At 44.5% G+C, this 19,662-nt stretch overlaps 1 protein-coding gene across 4 annotated transcripts in view; it reads right to left on the reverse strand.

Moving 5' to 3' along the window:
* Positions 1-19,662, reverse strand: part of BRD1 (bromodomain containing 1) — a 2,713,326-nt gene that overhangs the window by 738,164 nt on the left and 1,955,500 nt on the right. The gene's annotated exons all lie outside the window — the stretch shown is intronic.

Raw genomic sequence — 19,662 nt, forward strand, 5'->3', positions numbered from 1 at the left:
CTTTAACATGATCTGGCAAGGCCTGTTCTTTCAACCATGCATGCCTTCTGATAACTGTGCCAGTCATGGCTGATCTAAAGGAAGCCTCCAGTGCATCATAGCCGCATTTTAAAGAATGGTTACTAACCTGTTGAATGTTATGCACCATTTCTAGAACATATTTCTTATCTAGAGAGTCATCAGAGGACAGTTTCTTAGTTAACTGATCAAGCATAAACTCCTGATATTGGATCATATGAAACTGACAGTTCAATGCCCTAGCTGACAGAGTAGCAGAGGTGTATACTTTTTTACCCCATCTCTCTAAGGACCTGGACTCCCTTTCAGAGGGGAGGGGATTTTTAACAGAGGTAGATGCTACTGCTTTAGGCCCCTGGGAGATAGTCTCGGGATCTGCAAAAGGAGCCTTGTATAAATGGTGATGTGTGTCCGGGACCCTGTAGAACCTATCGGGCTTAGCAGGGGCTGGAGGTAAAGTATCAGGAGCAGTACAAGCATCATTAAATGCATCATCTACAACAGAAAGAACTGGAGGTATAGCTAAAAGCCTATGTTGTGGTAAATGCAAAGAAGTCCTAAGCCTTTTCCTGGAGTCTGAGAAATCTTGTCCCTGCCACTGAAATTGCTCCCTCATGGCATGTAGGGTTTCCCCAAAGGAGAATTCCTCAGGAGGAGAGGCAGAAGGAATCGACTCCTCAGCATCAGAATCTTCATATGGAGAAAAAGGAGCCTCTGGATGGTCTGTATTGTCTGAATCATCAGAGGAATCATCCGAGGACACTGGCTCAGGGGGCTCTGCTCTAGGTCTCTTTTCTGGAGGTGGTTGAGAGGCCCTGTCTGGATGAGGTTGGGATCCCCTTATTAAAGAGATGAGATCCTCTGCCAGAGAAAGCATTTGGGAACTGGAACTGGGCCTGTGAGAGGGGGGCTTAACAGGCACAGACTTAGAAGTTTTGGCTGCTTTAGCCCTGGCAAAGGCCTTTATGGACATGGCTGCAGGAGGCCTAGCAGCACCACGTGCAGGGGTTGAAACATCCAGGGGAATGGTGTCCGATAATTCCTGTGAAACCACAGCAGCAGGTTGGATTTCAGAGGCCGATTCTACCAGGTTAGAAGAGGCCTCGGAAGAAGGCATGGATTCGGCTGAAGTTAGAACCGCTTGCTCGGGTTCGGCCGAAACAGAGACAGTCGCGGTTTGCTTAACCGCGGTTTCGGCCGAAACCGCGGACCGCGGGTGCCGGTCCTTTTCTTTGCGTTTTTTAGCAACTTGTGAAGTCGGAGGATCCGACGGCATAATGTACGCGAAATCAGAGCCGAAAAACTGTTCAGCAAACTCCGACCGACATCTAAGCGTCCATCGGTTAAAAGAAGCACAGGCTAAACAAGCTGCTACGTCGTGGTCTGGGCCTAAACAAGGTAAGCAGTAAGAGTGGAAATCTTTATGAGGTATTTGTTTCCCACAAGTTAAACAGTTATTCACTTTTTCTGACATCGGCTGAGGCAAGAAAGAGTCCCCAACGGGGTACTTAGCTTTTAGAAGTCTTGGTAGTATTCGGTAGTAGTAATCTCTGGATCTGACCGACTGGCACTTGCGAACAGCTTCTGCTTCGGGCGCCACGCGGCAAGAAAGACTGAGGAAAATGGCGTCGGCTGATGCCTTTATACCCGAAAAGCTGCAGCTATGACGTCGGGTGAAGTGCGACACCAGCCGAGGCCAGACCCAGACTTTGGAATCCGGCCGACCGAAGGGCTGCCTGACGACAGGACAACCCATTTGTAAGGACTGCAGATGCATCCTTGAAGGACATACACTAGAGACAACAGAACCATGTGTGTCACTGCTGCATGGCACACGAGATCTGAGGGAGTTAGGCAGAGGACAGAGCATTATGGGAAGAGGAAGGAGCTCAAGACTTGGATCCTAATCTGTAAGAATGCGGCTGCGTCGGATCCATGATCCAACCGTGAGGAGGTGGAATGAAAGGGACAACATCAGATACTACTAAACTGACAAAAAATGAGTGCTCCATTTGAAAGAATGTTAAAGGTTTGAAACAGCCCATTAAAACACACCACTAGCTTTAAAATAACTTTTCTGAAGAGGAAAGTAATGAAATTTAAATTTTTAAGAAAATGGAATTTTTTTTCTCCCCAAATATACCTTTAGCTGTCCAGCAAAAGAAAGCAGAACCCGACTGCAGTGATCAATATGATGAACATTTCTGCCATCAATTTCCCCAGACTCCTCTTTCCTACAGCCAGACTTTATTAAACAAATACTTTAAACAACCTAACACAATTCTCACGGATGGTGTGTTTCATCATCTGCTGATAGCAGCCTTAACACACTACATAACAGTATTTTCTCTCACCTCTTATGTATTCCATAAAACTCTGCAGACCTAATTTCAGCAGTTACCATGCTTAACAAGCATTTGCTTATCTTTAGCATTAAGTCTCTCTCTGGTTTCACCCTACAAATTCCTCGTTACATCTTATCACATATCTACATTCACATCTCTCTTCCCTCTCAAAGATACAACTATTTAAATAATCCTCCCCCCTTCAGTGATTCTTTAATGCCACTTTATCCTTCACTTCATTCATTCCTTCCTTCTCTCTAATGGTCTTCCTTCTTTAATCAACTTTCCATCTTTTTTGAAATTTACTCAACCCTGTCTCTGACTTCCTTCAGTTCTTGCTGTCTAACCTTATCAGGTTTTCTAATTCTGTCCTTCTTGGAATGTCTGGCTTCTTCCAATGCCTCATTCTTTCCTATGATCATGATAAGCCCCATTTCCTTATTTCTCACTGGCACACTATTCTCTTATCCCAAAAGGATTTTTTTTTGTCAAGATCACCACTCTATCTTACAGCAAACCTCTTACTTCTGCCTGATACTCTTCTAGCCTCTTACAATCCCAAAACATGAGACCACATCACCTTTCCATTCCACACCTCCAGCACTCTTCAAGCACACCAGGGAACATTTTGGTAAACCTCACTGGGTTATAAAAATACTTGATTCTTCTTTCCTTATGATGCTTCTCTTCCTCCTTTTTTCCAAATTCAGAACAGGAACCAGTGGATGCCATGGTGTACCCTAGGCTACTTCTGATCCAGACAGCTTTCAAGGAACTTAATCCAACATCTGATGGTGCAGGTATTGAACAAAAATTGAAAAATGCTCAGAACAATTGGACATGTCCATGCTACAGATCCCTATGAGAAATGTGTGTTCTGCACTCTAAACAGTTATTACATTTTTCTGACATCTACCGATAAGTCTCACTAAGAACAGATATGGACATATCAAGGCCTGGGATCTTCAAGTTGAAAAAACATACTGGCTACTTCCACACAGGAGGTGGTCATCAGACTGCAGATGGCAAGAAAGAACTGAATATGGCACTGGACTACTCTATATCAAAAAACCCATGTCAGAAGGGGAGGGCATCCAAAAGACCACGAGGGAAGGCAAGTTCTCTATCTGGCACTTAAAGGCAGGAAATCAAAAGTTATCACTGCAACAATGAACAACAAAAACATCAGCTGCTTCACATACCGCACACACTTTCCTTTCCCCTCTGGCTTTCTAAACATCTTTTCTGTAGTGGACTAAAAAAAACAAAAAACAACTCCACCTCAAATGTGTAACCGAGTTGCTGTGACTTAGCATGGTCTCATAGGGGCTCATCCTCAGTCAGGCATGGTCTTGTCTCCTTACCAATACACCAAGAATAATATAACCACATTTAATGGAGTGTTTTACTCCCTTGGAAGATAGTCTGCTACTGAATCTTTCAGGACTATGTCTAACATCTCCTCAGCTTTGTTCTATAACTGAGGAAACAGTGCTTTCAGGTATTTTAATGTGTATATGACAACTCAGAGCTTTGAAAGCCAGGATGACAGGTGTGAAGATCCTCCTCCCCCAAAGGAGACTATAACTACACACCTGCCCTGTCATTGGGAAGTGGATTCTTGGCTGGAGTCCTATTATGCCCCTTGTTAGCATTCATGGGGACCATGCCTTGACTAGCAAAAGGACTTCATGGGCACCATGGCTTGATTAGCAATAGGACTTTTACTGAAACATCTGCAAAAATGTTTAACCTTGTCAAAGTTGTCTTCTGTTTCTTGGAGAATGGGGTTGGGAGTCTGGCTCCAAAGTCACAATACTAAATACTTCCATTAAAGTATTCGAGCAGTGATGTCATATTGTTAATGGTTTTAGCTCAGGTAAGCATAGAAGGTCCCTTTAACTCTTTCTGGATATTTGAGACATCCTTAGTCTCGCACTACAATTAACCTTCATTCTGCTGACAGCACCACCAAATGAGAAATCCTCTTGTTGAGGAGGCAGAGGACAAGGTGCCCCCAGTGTCTGATTGGAAGGGGAAGACACTTTGGTGCACACAGGGCAAATCATACACTTCCTGAGTCACAGGAATCAGATTCCTGTGTGAGGTTTCCATTCTGAAATGGACTCCTGTTCTGAATATGGTTGCAGGTTCTGAAGAAAATGTACAAAATCCAAAGTCAACTTCATTAAATTTTGGTAGGGAGCCTAGTAAGCAGAAAGGGAATATGGTTCACTTTGCTCATGATGAGAAAATCCTTTGCCTGAACACCTTGGGCTTGGATTTGGGAATGGCAGCCTTTAAGATCCCTGTACAGAGGAGGCTGCCGACAATGCCAAACCTAGTACCTTGAATGCACTCATCAACACTGAAGGGATACCAACCTCAAAAATCAAGATAAGAGCATCTGATCAAAACATCCGGAGAGAAGCAGTCAGTTTGACCAAAGACTGAAGGATTCTGGCTGAGGAGAACATGTCATGCAAGTGCGCTGCAGCCTCCTGAGGGGCAATACTGGAGGTCTTAAATCAATCTGTAGGCATCTACATGAGGGGGTGTGAAAGCAGCTCAGACTTGATACCCTTGAGCCGAGCAAGGTCTTTGGCTTCCAATGGGATAGCTCCTTCCCTTAAATACTTCTCACAAGGATACCTCTCCTTTTTTGTGGGGGAATCAGCAGTAGGCTTGACTGATCAAGGTGTAAAGCCTCCTTTGATTCGGATAATTTTAGAGAGTATTGGCTCGCCATTTAACTGTCTTCAGGTTGAAGAGTGCACAATGAGTGCAGTTAGGGATGTTGTGCTTATGCCAGTAACAGAACACTGGGGAAAGAAGCCTTTATATGGTATCTGCTTTCTAAACAAATGCACCTTGAAACTAACTTCTGACAGCTACACCTGATGCAAAAAAAAAACCCTACAAAAGGCATAAACATGTGCAGTATAATCAAACAGATTAAAATGGTTTCCCAATGGGGTACTTGCCTGAAAACTCCGGAAACCAGAACAGATGAACTAACAATAGCACAATCAAACCAAAGTGTAAAAAGGTCACAAAGACAAACCATTCAGTAAAAACTGCAAGAAAGACCAAGCCAAGCTAGAGTCTTCACTGTGTAATACCATAAACCTCCTGTAGTGGAAGAACAACGGATATGTGAAATGACCTCTTAAGGCTATACAATGTTTCAGCTACATGGCTTTTCAATGCTCATGACCATTTACTTTTTAAATCTTTATGGGTACATTCAGGCCAATAAAGCCAAACTCAGCTGTACACAAGCATGTTTCAGCCTTTTTAGTGACCTTATCAAGTGGACTGCATGGTTATACCTTAGAAACACATCTTAAAATGTAGCCATCTGCTGTGTTGTGTCCAATTCTGCACCTAAGAAGGTTATTCTTTGGGATGGTGTCAGCCTTGACTTTTTTATATTGACTGTATATCCCAGGGCTTGCAGCAAGTAAATGACTCTTTGCAAGTCTTCTGCTAGTTTGTTTTTGTTGTCCGCTTGTATCAGGCAGTCGTCCAGGTATGGATAAATTTGGATTCCCTGAAGCCTGCAATGAGCAATTACTGATGCCAGGCATTTCGTGAACACTCTGGGCGCAGTAGATAAGCCAAAGGGCAATGCTGAGAATTGATAATGCTCTGATCCTGCAAGAAATCTGAGGTATCTTCTGCAATTTTGTCGTATCCATAAACATTAAGACACCTAACAAAATGTCCCAAACAACATCCAAACCAAAAGGTAAAGTCACACAGACAAACCTTTTATACACTGACCTGCACTCATACTTTTATACATGACAAAAGGCGACAAAAGTGGAAATCTCTCTCATCCCACTAACCTCCAAGTAGGACCTGCCTACTTGGACCAGAAGTGGGAAAGAGTGCAAAAGCTCTTGAAGTCATTCAGGCTGCATGTTTGTCCTGCTGCTGCTGCAGACGAACCAAGAAGTTGCCACTACTGCAACAGTAGACAATAGAATGGACATTCTAAGTTATCGATGACTCCTTAGGATGTAAAAGCCAATTTCCTCCACTAAAAGGAAGTCTAGAGAGATGAAAAGACTGGTTACTAGGACAAGTCTAATACACTTATGGGAAGAAACAAGGACTAGTCCCGAGGGAAACCCAATCAGTACGAAAGGCATATAATGTTCCATAAAGTAAGGGCCTGAAACACAGTAAACTGAGGGCCATACAACAAAGTGTCTTTCAGAATGTAGAGTAGCTGAGAATGGCTAGCATGTCTACAAAGAAAAATGACAAATCCGAGAACAAAATAGCTCATTCAAAGCAGAGGAAGATGCAAGAACCTCTTAAGGTACTAGTTATAACCACATATTGCTGCCCACAATCCTACCCTCCAAATAATCAGGTGGGCAGAAATGCCAGAGACATGCACAATGTCTGTGGAATAGCAGATATCCAAATTATACTTGTAAAAGAATAGTAAGCAGCTATATCCAAACGCTCGCTGCTAAGTCTCACGGTTCAAACCAGCAATTAACCAACGAACTGCAACATGTAAAAAACAAAAGGATTTAATAGTTGAGCGCTTTCTCTCGCGGAGGCGAGCTTCATCAGAACTACAAACATTCTACAAAACCTTACTTAAAAATCAAAATTGGCGCCAAAAGCAGCCATTACACAGGAAATGCTTAATTTAAAGTCATATACACATTCATTATAAAAACTTTTTATAAATTACTAATATAATGCTAAAATACATATGAAAAAATACATATGAAAACTTAAAACAACTAAACTTGACCCTTCTTATCTACCATATATTAAATTATACTTGTGGCGGAAACAGGTAAGAATAATCTGAGTATTAACTGAATAGGAAAACACAAGGCTAACTCTCTCTACCCAAACCATAGACATCCAATTGTCAGAACACTAGGATAGGTGGAAAACAGTTGAAATCTCCCACAACAGGATGTCAGTCAAAAAGGGACCTAAATCAGGAATCATGCCCTGAGGTGGAGCCATTTGTCACTCAACCAGTGCACTAGAAAGACTTTCTGTACTTTGAGACTTTACAGCCTGAAATCACACTCATCTAGGCAATGCAACTTGCTCCAAAAGCAGGTTTACATCAAGTTAAAACACATCAAAGAAAAACAAAAAAAATGTTTTTGCAGGCTTTCTGAATTCTTCTACACCCTTACTTACATATACCAATTTCACAGTTGCACAACACTGGCTGTGAGGAAGAAGGTCCCCACTCTAGTGCACAGTGGTCTAGCACTTTGATCCTGTCACACAAGACATCCCTTCAAAAACACAAAAAATGTACATAAAGCTATCCATAGCCCAAGCAAAAACAAACAAAACCACATCTAACAAGCAAAATACATAATTTAACAAAAATGCACCAAAACATCCCCATACTCACAAAGAAAAGCTAGAAACAGGTGACCTAACCCAAAAAAATATAATCAAAACAGTCTGTCAATACTAAACAAAAAAAAAAAAAACTTTCAATTTCACTTAAAAAGAAGTTAAGTAGTTATGTATTCACATCACGTTCCATCCGTGCTGTTGCCTCTCATTTGCTCTTCAATCTATGGTTTTCAGATCTGAGCATCGGATCAAACTTGGAAGTATCTGTCCAAACAATATCTATTAGGTCCTTGAAAAGGCAGGTGGGTGGAGAGAGGGAAGGTTAACAAGCAAATGAGAGGCAACAACACAGATGGAACATTATGGTGAGTATATAACTTCTTTATCAGATGCCGTTGCCTTCATTTGCTCTTCAACCTATGGGACAGAGTCTACAGCTAATAAAAGGACTTGGGAGGCCCTCAAGGAAGGCTATTCCGGAGAACAGTAGAACCAAAAGACACCCTGGACCTGGAAATAATGTCCAGCTTGTAATAGGAAATAAAGGTATAACGGTTGGACTACATAGCAGCTGCACAAATTTAATCTATGGAAAGGTTAGACCAAAAGGCTGAAGAAGTAGAAACAGATCTGGTAGAATTGGCTTTAATATGATTAGGTAAGGAAATGTCCTTAGAGGAATAAGGAAGTTTGATACAACTAGTAATCCAGTGGGCTAGCATAACCTTGGAAACTGGTTTACCTAACCTGGATTAAGAAAAAGATATGAAAAGCTGGTCAGATTTCCTGAATGTTTTGGTACTGTCTAAATAAAAGCACATTTGTCTAAGCACATCCAATGTATGGAGAAGATATTCTCCCCCTTGTTTTGAAAGTTTGGAAATAAAAATGGAAGACTGATGGACTTGGTTTAAGTTGGCCTCAGAAGCGACCTTGGGCAAAAAGCAGGGATTGGTATGTAAGCTAATACTGTTCTTGTGAAAGATCAGATATGGAGGTTTGCAAGACAAAATCTGTAGCTGAGAAACCCTTTTAGAGGAAGTAACAGCTGCCAAAAAAGCAGTTTTTCCAGGAAAGGAACTTCAAATCTACTTTTGCTGCAGGTTCAAAAGGGGTGAGACTAAAGCCTGAAGAACTAAGGCGAGGTCCCAAGGAAGGGCAGGATTCCTTAATAGGAGGACAGAGAAGGAAGCTACCCTTCAGGAAGGCCTTGCATAGTTTAGATGAAGCTATGGAGAGTTCTCCCCCACATGAAAATTGGAAACAGCAGCAAGTTGCACCTTAACAGTTGAAAAAAACTGCACTATGAAAAATGTGAGCCAGACAAGTCAAACTGCCAACACTAGCGCAGAAAAAGGGTCTAAATTGTTTTGATGAGCCCAGATAAAGAACCTCTTCCACTTACTATTTTAAAGCTTCCTAGTTGATGGTTTGAGAGTCGCAATCAAAATTTTTCTAACAGGGCAGGAAAGCCCGGGAGGTCTAGCCATCACTGGAAGTGGAGAAACTAAGCAGTTAGCTTCAAATTCGGGAGATCTGGATGGGAGTGTCCGAGTGATAGGACAAGCGGTCTGCAGAGGCCTCAAGCATCCTAGGTGGATAAACCACATGAGACCAAAGGAAGGGGAATCACACTTGACGGGGCCAAAAAGGGTCAATGAGGATGACTTGGTACTTCAACCTCTGTGCTTTTTGTAGAAATTTGGGAATGAGCTGAAAAGGAGGGAAGGTACAGAGTAAACAGGGGGGCCAATCATGAACTAGAGCATCTCTCTGACTGTCCCTGCAGAGGGATCAGGGCAAAAAACTTGGTGTTGGAGAGAGAGAAAGATGCGAAAAGGTCATAGCAAGGCTGACCCCGTCTCTCGAAGATATTTGCCACTGCAGGGTTTAGAGACCACTCGTGAGGCATCAAGATGGTCCTGCTGAGCTTGTCCACTATGATGTTCAACTTCTACGGAATGTGCGTAGCTATGAGAAAGTGGTTGGAGAGATCACCCATTGCCACAACCACATGGTCTCTCGACAAGGGATCAGATCTCGTTCCTCCCCGCTTGTTGATATACCAGACCACCGACATGTTGTCTGTCTGAATAGCAACGCTTCCAGTAGGAAGAGAGGAGTGGAGGGCTTGCAACGCAAGAAGCAATGCTCTCATCACCAGAACATTTATATGCAAATTGGGGGACCACGTGCCTTGAACTTTCTGTCCCAGATAATGCCCCCCCACCCAAGCAGGGAAGCATCTGTGTTCACAGTGGCTGGGGGGACAGGGGGATGAAAGGCCAGTCCTGGAGAAGACAGTCTGATTGTATCCACCAGATGAGACACTCTGCATGCCCAAAAGATCCTGATATGGTAGTTCAGAAGGTAACGCATAAGTGACCACTGCACAGCTACGTTCCACTGAAGCACTCAAGCGAAGGTGGCCAAGGGTACCAGAGTGATTGTCGCCGCCATGGACCCCCAAAGCACGAAAAACAAGACTGGCTTGGGGGGGGGGGGGGGGGGGAGTGTCCATATTGTGTGTGACATGAGATCTTATACTGGAGATCCTGTTGAGTGTAAGAAGGGCTAGGGACTGAGGGGTGTCCAAACGAGCTCCGATAAAATCTATGGCCTGAACTGGAAAAAGATGAGATTTTTTTTAGACTGATATGTTTCAAGGTCAAAGACAGTTGAATTAGGTATTCTCCGTCTTGAAGAAGTCTATGCCAAGTGGGAGCAGTTAGGAACTAATCATCTAGGCAGGGAAACACCTGGAATCTTTGTAGTCTCAGGTGAGCTGATACTACTGCCACGCATTTGCTGAACACCCTGGGGGCTGTGGGTGAGGCCAAAGGGCAATGCTGGAATTGGTAGTGATTGGCTCCCAGCCTGAAGCGGAGATACCTTCTGGAGTGCCTGTTCATCTTGTTGTGATATTACACGTCCTGAAGGTCTACAGAGCACATCTTGTCGTCCTTCTGCAGGAAGGGCAGAATGGACTGTAGCGCTACCATTCGGAACTTTGAGTTGGCAACTGACTTGCTTAGAAAAGTAAGATCCAGAATGGGTCTGAGGTCTCCAGTCTTTTTGGACACTAAAAAGAATCTTGAGTAAAAGCCGGATCCGAGCTGATCTGGGGGTCACTTTGAATGACTCTTTCTGAGAGCAGCTTTGCAATCTCTAACAATGCAGCCTCGCACTGATTGGGTGAAACACCAAGGAGAATCTTCCTTTGAAGAGGTTTTTGGGAAAGTGTATTGAATAGCCTCTGGATATAATCTTTGAAACCCAACCATCTTTTGTGATGGCTTCCCAGGCTGTTACGTGTAGAGACAAATGTCCCCTGACTGCCTCCAGAGTACAGCAGCTGGGCAACCCTTCAGGACCGCTGATTGGGACTGTGAGAAAATGTCAAGACCCTTGATTCATCGGACTACCTATGCCATGAGGGCGGCAGCTGTTATAACAGTTTCCCCCCTCTGCCTTTAGGGGAAAGGTCCCCTTGTGAATCCTAGAAAGGACCCTGTGACTTACAGAAAGAATAGCTGTGTAAAATCTTACCATAACCATAGATGTCCTTCTCTTCCATGTTGCAGTATTCTAGTTGTGGGATTTTCTGCCCTCAGGCGACTCGTACGTCGGCTCAGATACAAAAGCTTCAGCTTGGCTGTTGCAGTGTGTGTGGGACGTCACACGCAAGGACAAAAACTAGGGGCCTTAAATGTGAAGTCTGCATGCACAATCCTCAACTTGAAGGCTAGCAGGCAGAGAATAAGCTGCAGCAAAAGGAATGCCAGTGGTTTTCAGGTGTGTGACCTGATGTCCTACTGTAGTATGGATAGGCCATGGTCAAGGAAAATGACCTGGGGGGACTGGTGGGTGGGAAGGAATACTGCAACATGGAAGAGAAGGAAATCTATGGTTATGGTAAGATTTTACACAACTATTCAGTGTCCTTATGTCCTCCTTTTCCTTTTCTTTGCCTCCCTTAGGACAGAAAGCACGTTCTCTGAGTAGTGGTGTCTGAAAGGGATCAAAAGGATCATCACCGACAGAGTAAGGGATAACATCTGTAAGTGTGGGTGTAGGAGAGTTCCTTTGTCTTGTGTCAGTAGGTCCACATTGTAGGGTAACTTGAAGTGACTGCCCTTGGCTAGCTTGTGAAGTAGGGGGAATCAGTGCTGCCTTGGACAGTAGGAAGTCACTAACAAGATTTTTGTTTGTCCTTCTGTATTTTCATGAGGACTTTCTGAATCAGTGGGAATGGGGGGGGGGGGGCATAAAGGAACTTCCTCTCCCAAGAGATGCTGAAAGCGTCCACTCTCCATGCTAGAATGGAGTAGGTTTTTGAGCAGAAGGTCTGCAGTTGCCTGTTCTGGGGGGAGGCAAACAGGTCTATTTGTGGAGCACCCCACTGGACTACATCTAGGAAGACCTCCCTGTTTCGCATCCATTCGTGTTGACGTGAGGAAGTCCTACTCAAGAGATCTGCTTGGTGGTTGTCCTGTGAAGGGATGTAGGCCACCTGCAGGACTAAGTTTTGGTGAGAGGCTAGTTCCCATTATCAGCAGGGTTCGTCTGCACAGCTGATAGGCCTTGGCTCCTCCCTGTTTGTTGAGGTACCACATAACCGTGGTGTTGTCGGTCACTATCAAGAGCGCACCTGGAACAAGTAGAGGAATAAAGGTTTTTAGAGCTAGGAAGACTGCTGTTACTTCTCTGATACTGATGTGCTTGGCCTGTACAGAGGGATGCCACTATTCTTGAATCCTATAAGAAGCCAGAGTTGCTCCCCAAACTGAATCATCTGTATGCATTGTTTGGGTTGGGGTGGGGGGTTGTAGTGGGAGCCCCAGGTTTAGTTGGATTTGGTGGATCCACCAGCTGATTTCTGTCTTTAGACAGGTAAGGAGGGGAATGACTTGGTCTAAATGATGTAGACGTTGGGACCAGATGCTTTTGAGGTACCACTGTAGCTTGCACATGTGCATTCTTGCCAGTGGTAGCATGGGGATGGTAGCTGCCATTAAACCCAGGTGACAGAGAAATTGCCTTGCCGTCACCTTCTGGGATAGTAGGGTTTCCTGAAGTGGGAAGTCAGGGGAAAGAACCTTGTCCTGTGGGAGAAATGCCTTCATTTTGTCTGTTCTGATTCGGCAGCCTAGGAAAATTTTGTCCAGGCCTGGGATCAGGGAGGATTTTGGAAGGCTGATGGTGAAAAGAAGTTTTGTTCTTACCACAATGTTCCATGTGAGTTGTTTATCTTGCCTTTATTCTTACACACAGGTTCGGAGCCGAACCATCGGCTCCGAATTGGCCGCTTTACTAGCTAAAGATCTCAGAATAGCTCGAGGCCAGGCCCTCTAGCCCACGATGCTCTCCATCCTACCCCAGATCTAGTTTGCTGAACTCAGCAGCAAGAAAAAAGTAACTCAGAAGCACTCCAGCAGGAGTAAGAACCCTAGAAAAGACTACCAGACCCCAAGTCTACCCGTTCTTCGGGAACCAGAGGGGGAAAGTGGGAGAGAATGCAAGAATAAAGGCGAGATAAACAACTCACATGGAACGTTATGGTAAGAACATAACTTCTTTATATGAAGTTGTTAAATCTCGCCGTTTATTCTTACGCATGGGTAGTGTCCCAAGCACCCTAATCCTGGGTGGCTCACGGGAGTACATTCCTGAGAACAGTGTAACCAAAGGAAGCTCTGTCCCTGGAGGCCTTGTCCACTCTGGAATGAGTGATAAAGGTATAAGGCCTGGACCAAGTGGCAGCTGCACATACAGTGTCCAAAGGTAACTGAGCCGTATAAGCTGAAGATGTGGAGACAGCTCTAGTTGAATGGGCTTTCGCACCATATTCTAACATTTGGTTGGCAGAAGAGTAGATAAATTTAATGCAGTCAGTTAACCATTCGGAAAGGGTAACTTTAGAAACTGATAATCCTTTCTTGGCATCTGCATCAAATACAAAAAGAGCTAATCAGATCTTCGAAATTCCTTCGTCCTGTCCAAATAGAATTTCAATTGTCTGTGGACATCAAGTTTATGTAACCTATATTCCAACTGACAAGAATAACAGAAAAAGGTTGGAAGTTCAATAGTTTAAGAAACTTGTGTGTGTGTGTGTGTGTGTGTGTGTGTGTGTGTGTGGAAGATTTTCAGTCCATATATCTCTAGTTAATCACTGTATACTAATCAGATCAGACAATAATAGTAGAAGTAGCGAACTTCAACTTAAACAAAAAAATAATAATAAAAAATATATAATTGTACAGCATTACTAAGTACTCGAAAGTAATCCAAGCAAGGCAGGCAGGCAATCTGTTTCCAGTCGAAAATCCTTTAAGAAAAATTTATTCCTTTATTCAGGGAAGCGTCCAAGGTCACCGTGGCCAATGGTGGGGGGAGAACAAATGGATGACCCATCGTAAGCTGATGGCTGGTCAACCACCAGCGAAGATCCTTCTTGCAAGAGTCCGTAATCATGACCAAGGACGACATGGGAAGTTGTTGGTATGACCACAGTGCGAACAGTAACCATTGGAGGATCCTCACGTGCATTCGTCCCAGAGGAACTGCTATGAGAGTAGCTGCCATGGTGCCTAGGAGTTTTAGAACCTGCTGGGCAGGTACTTTTTTCCACTGCAGAACATCTGAGACCTGAGTCTGTGAAGAGGTGATTCTGTCCAGGGGTAATGTAATTGTAGCGGTGGTGTCTAGTTCTGCCCCTATAAAGGATACGCTCTGCGATGGCGACAACACAGATTTTTCAAAATTGATAGTGATGCCTAGCTGAGAGCAGAGATTAAGAGTGGGATCCCTGGAAAGAATTAGTTGATGCCTGGAGGCGGCGGTAAGGAGCCAGTCGTTCAGTCGTTCAGATATGGCAACAATCGGAATCCTAGACATCTCAAGTGAGCTGTAACTACTGCCATGCATTTGGTAAATACTCTGGGGGCTGTTGTGAGTCCAAAGGGCAGTGCTCTGAATTGGTAGTGACTGGCTCCCAGCCAGAAACTCAGATCTCTGGATGGCCTGTCCATTTTGATGTGGTAGTACATATCCTTGAGATCTATGGAGCACATCCAATCAACCACTCTGAGGAATGGAAGGATAGACTGAAGAGTGACTATCCAGAACTTCTCCTTCTTTACAAATGTGTTGAGTCTACCGAGATCCAAGATTGGTCTCCAGTCCCCCGTCGTCTTTGTACCTAAAAAGAATCTGAAGTAAGTTCCGGATCCTATCTGGTCTGCTGGGACTGGCTAGATGACTTTTCCTGCAGCCTCTGGATTTCTATGGCTGCTTGATCCCTGACACTGGGTGGAACATCTGGGATTTTTGTGCCGACAGGCGGCTTTCGTAGAAATGGAATGAAATATCCTCTGGTAACTGCTTGTACCCAATAATCTGTTGTAATTCCTAGCCAGGCATCTGGATACAAAACCAAGTGACCCCCGACTGCCTCCAGAGCAGGACAGTCAGGCCTCCTCTCAGGAGCGCTGGTAGGGCTTGCCAAGGAACTGCTCCCCGTCACCCTGGTTCTGCGGACCCGCTCTGCCGCCAGGGCGGCGTCTTCTGTAATTGCCCCCTCCTCTGCCCCTGGAGTGCGGCTCACTATGTGTGTTCTGGAAAGCTCCTTGGGACTTTCGGAAAGTACAGTTGTGTACATTTACCATAAATGTAGATGTTCAAGTGTATTCATTGTTGTAGTCATTACATTTGGGTTATCTGCCTGCAGATAGCCCTCACCCGGCCTGAATACCAGAGTCTTGGATTCCTGCGTCGGATGCTGTCTCTTCTTCCATGACCTCAGGTCGTTAGGAGTATAAAACATGCAGCCGACACCATTACATCAGTTTTCTTGCCCCAGATGTCAGTTGACCCTATAATGGGAAGCAATTACATGTTATGTTACAGCTCCAACAAAAAAACAATACACCAGAAAGCTCAAATACACCAAACAATAAGGAAAGGTAGAGCCAAGAGAAGTCAAGGAGATGAAGGGAGGGTAACCAGGACTGCAATAGTGAATACACTCGAACATCTACATTTATGGTAAGTGTACACAACTGTACTATGTTCTTAGTGTTTCACTGTTGCAGTCATTACATTTGGGTTGATTCTCAAAGCTAAGGAAGGGAGGAGGAAGTTAGAGAGCATTAGGGCCAGCTATTAAGCCCTGCAAAACTGCAGTTGCAAAACCAGCTATGGATTTACAAAAATAGGTATGTGGTAATGCTTGATGAAGGTATGTACAGAGCCTCCAGGTAAGAAGCTTCTAGGATGTCCCTGGTGAGGACTCCTCTAACAAAGGCTGTAGAGGTAGATGCAGCCCTGGTGGAATGTGATCTAATGCCCTGGGGGGTAGGTTTTCCATGGTGCTTATAGCATAAATGAATGCAATGAGCTATCCATTTAGAAATGGTTTGCTTTGAAATGGCCTTCCCCTCTGCCCCTGCAGCAAAGCCATCTAGCAGCTGTTCAGATTTTCTGAGAGGCTTAGTCCTGTAAAATCGAAGTTGTCTGTGCATGTCCAAAGAGTGCAGTATTCTTTTTCCTTTGTTTTGAGGATTCGGAAAAAGGTAGGCAAGTGAATGGACTGATTTAGGGCCACACTAGACACCACCTTGGGCATAAAGGAAGGATTGGTCCTGAGGGAAACCCTGTCTGCATGGAAGATGAAGTGCTCCACTGCCATACGTTCCTGTAATTCTGACACTCTTCTAGCTGAAGTGATGGCTAGAAGGAAGGCTATTTTCCAAGAAAGGAATTTCAACTCTGCAATTGCAGCTGGTTCAAATGGAGGGAGAGATAGCTTTTCCAATACAAAGTTAAGATCCCAGGCTGGAGTAGGGGCTCACCTGGGGGGGGGGGGGTCTTAAATGTTTAGCCCCTGTGAGGAATTGCTTTAACAGGGGGTGAGAGAAGAGGGGTTTGTACAGTATTATAATGTGCTGAAATGGCAGAGTATTGAATTTTAATTGACCAGAAGGATAGGCCCCCTTGTGGAGCATTTCTGTTAAGTACTGAAGAATATGAGGTAAGCTGGGCACCGTAGTGCTCATCCCCTTAGTCTGGCTCTAGGAACAGTATCTTTTCCACTTTTCAGCATAGGATTTTCTAGTACTAGGTTCTCCTTACTTCCAGGATGACATCCAGCACCTGCGTACTGAGGGATGCTATTGGAGAGCTCAAGGAATTAGCCAGGCTGCAAGGTTAAGGGTTTGAAGCTGAGGGTGCAGAATCTGGCCCGCCTGCTGGGACAGCAGGGAAAGTGACTGAGGTAGGTGCCATTATTCTAGCAGTATCATACTGCGCAAGAGGGGGTACCAGTGCTGGCGAGGCCAGTCAGGTTCAATCAGTACTGTCCTTGGTTTGTCCTTTTTGATCTTTAGCAGAACCTTCGAAAGGAGAGGCAGAGGGAGAAAGGCATAAACTGAGAGGCTTTCCCAGGTAAAGGACAGGGCATCCACTTTCCAAGCTTGACTGTGGGGAGTTCTTGTGCAGAATTTGTCCAATTGGTAGTTCTGAGGGGAGGCAAACAGATCTATCTCTGGTGTCCCCCATTTGTTCAAGAGGCTGAATATTTTTGGTTCCAGTTTCTATTCGTGAAGGTCCATGAGATTTCTGCTTAGGTCGTCTGCCAGTGAATTTAGCTTGCTGGCAGGAATTAAGCTTGTAGGTGCACTTGTTAGCTCAAGGCTGTGTTCCACAGAGCCATGGCTAGTCTGCAGAGAGGGTACGAGTGGGTTCCCCTGCTTGTTTATGTACCACATAGCTGTGGTGTTGTCTGTCTTTACGAATAATTGTCCTGGAAGGATATGGTCTTTGAAGGCTGTCAGGGAATTCTGTACAGCTAACATTTCCTTTTGGTTGCTATGCAGGTGCATCTGACTTTGGTTCCATTGGCCCTAAATGCAGCGCCCTGCCAAGTGAGCCCTCCATGCATAGTCTGATGCATCTGTAGTCAGGGTTTGGGTGGCAGGGTGTAGATTGAAAGGGAGCTCCTTGTTTAGGTGGCAGGCCTCTGCCCACCAAAGGAACTCTGTCTTTATACAAGGAATGATAAGGATCATTGATTCCAGGTCCTGAGAATGTTGACACCATAGGCTTTTTAGATACCATTGTAGTTTCCTCATATGTAGTCTTGCATATGGAATTAGTAGAATGCAAGAGGCCATGAACCCCACGGCTTGCAGGATTTTCCTTGCAGATAGATGGGTCTTTGTGGCCAGTAGTTTGAAGTAGGCTGTCAAATAAAGTTGTTTCTCTGGCGTGAGGTAAGCCATCTGGGAAGTTGTGTTCAAGCTTGCTTTCAGGAATACAATTTGTTGGCAGGGTACTAGATGAGATTTCTTTTTGTTTATGGTGTACCCCAGCAAGGTTAGAAGTTTCATTACAAATGCCAGATGTTTTAATAGCATATCCTGGATTTCTACCTGAATTAGACAATCGTCCAGGTATGGGTATATTTCTCTGCCTGCAAAATGCAATGGCTGGAGCTAGACACTTTGTGAATACCCTGGGCGCAGTAGATAAGCCAAAGGAAAGTGCATGGAGCCTGACTGAAGCGCAGGTATTTCCTGCAAGATTCCCTTATTTGAATGTGCAGGTAAGCTTCCTTCAAGTCTAAGGTTGCCAACCAGGCATCTTTGCTTAGCATAGGAACCAGCTGTTGAAGTGTTAGCATTTTGAATTTTGGGATTACGAAAAAAGGTGTTTAGAGTAGAGGTCCAGGATAGGACACCAGAAGCAGTCTTTTCTGGGTTCCACAAAATGTCTTGAGTAAAAACCTTGTCCCCTTTCTTCTGCTGGGACAGGTTGAACAGCCCTGATACTTAGAAGATAGAGAACCTGCTGTTGAGCCTCTGCCCACTGATTTGTGGGTAGGTCTGGCCAACCGTTGGGGGTTGGTAAGGTGTGGAAGTGGAATCTGTATCCTTGGAAAAATATATTTAAAATCCATTTGTCCTGGGTAATGAGTTCCCAGTTTTTTGCATGCAGGGCTCTTTCCCACTAAGGGAGCAGGCAGTTGAAAAGGGCTTGGAAGGGTTAAGGTTAAGTCACTGACATTGTTCCATGGGGGGGGGGGGTGTCTTACTACTTCCAGCTTTGGAAGTGGGGGCCCCCCACTGCTTAGGCCTGTGTGTACCTTGAGACTGTAGCCTAGGTGGTCTGCTGTTCCTGGGTTTAGACTGAGAAGGCCTAGAAAGGACCAATTCTTAGAAGGCCAATGCCTACTAAATCTGGGAAGCAGCACTTGCAGGAAATCTAACAGTTTGCATAGATTTAGCTTTTTCCTCCATATTTTTAAGGACGACTTCTGCTTTGTTGCCAAACAGGCGGTCTTGGTTTAAGGGAGCATCCAGTAATTTAGCTTTAACATGATCTGGCAAGTTTTGCTCCTGAAGCCAGGCATGCCTTCCAAGTACAGACCCAGTGACAGCAGCCCTGCAAGATGCTTCTAAAGAGAGTCAAAACCACATTGCAAAGTATGTTTACCAACTTGTTCAGCAGAACACATTAAATCCTGTAATTCTTTATTTTCAGCACAGTCAGGAATCAACATAATTTTCTGTTTAAGTAGTCCCATAATATCCTGCTGATAAATTTATATGAAACTGGCAGTTTAAGGCCCTAATGGCCAAAGTAGCAGAAGTGTATATCTTCTTACCCCATCTGTCCAAGGCCCTGGAATCTCTATCAGAGGGGGTAGGGGTTTTTGGCACTAGTAACCGTAATGCATTTAGGTCCTTGGGAAATGGTCTATGGGTCCACAGTAGGATTCTTGAAGAGGAACTTGTGAGAGTCAGATACTCTAATACCTGTCAGGTTTTCTGGGAGTTGGAGGTAAAGTGTCTGGGGCCAGGCTAGATTCCAAGAATGCATCGTCTACAATGTCCAGGACAGGAGGGATAGCTAAAGGCCTGTGTTGAGGAAGGAGTAA

The sequence above is a fragment of the Protopterus annectens genome, chromosome 3.part1 (genome assembly GCF_019279795.1).
Source record: "Protopterus annectens isolate FY-2018-M chromosome 3.part1, PAN1.0, whole genome shotgun sequence".
Lineage (NCBI taxonomy): Eukaryota > Metazoa > Chordata > Ceratodontiformes > Protopteridae > Protopterus > Protopterus annectens.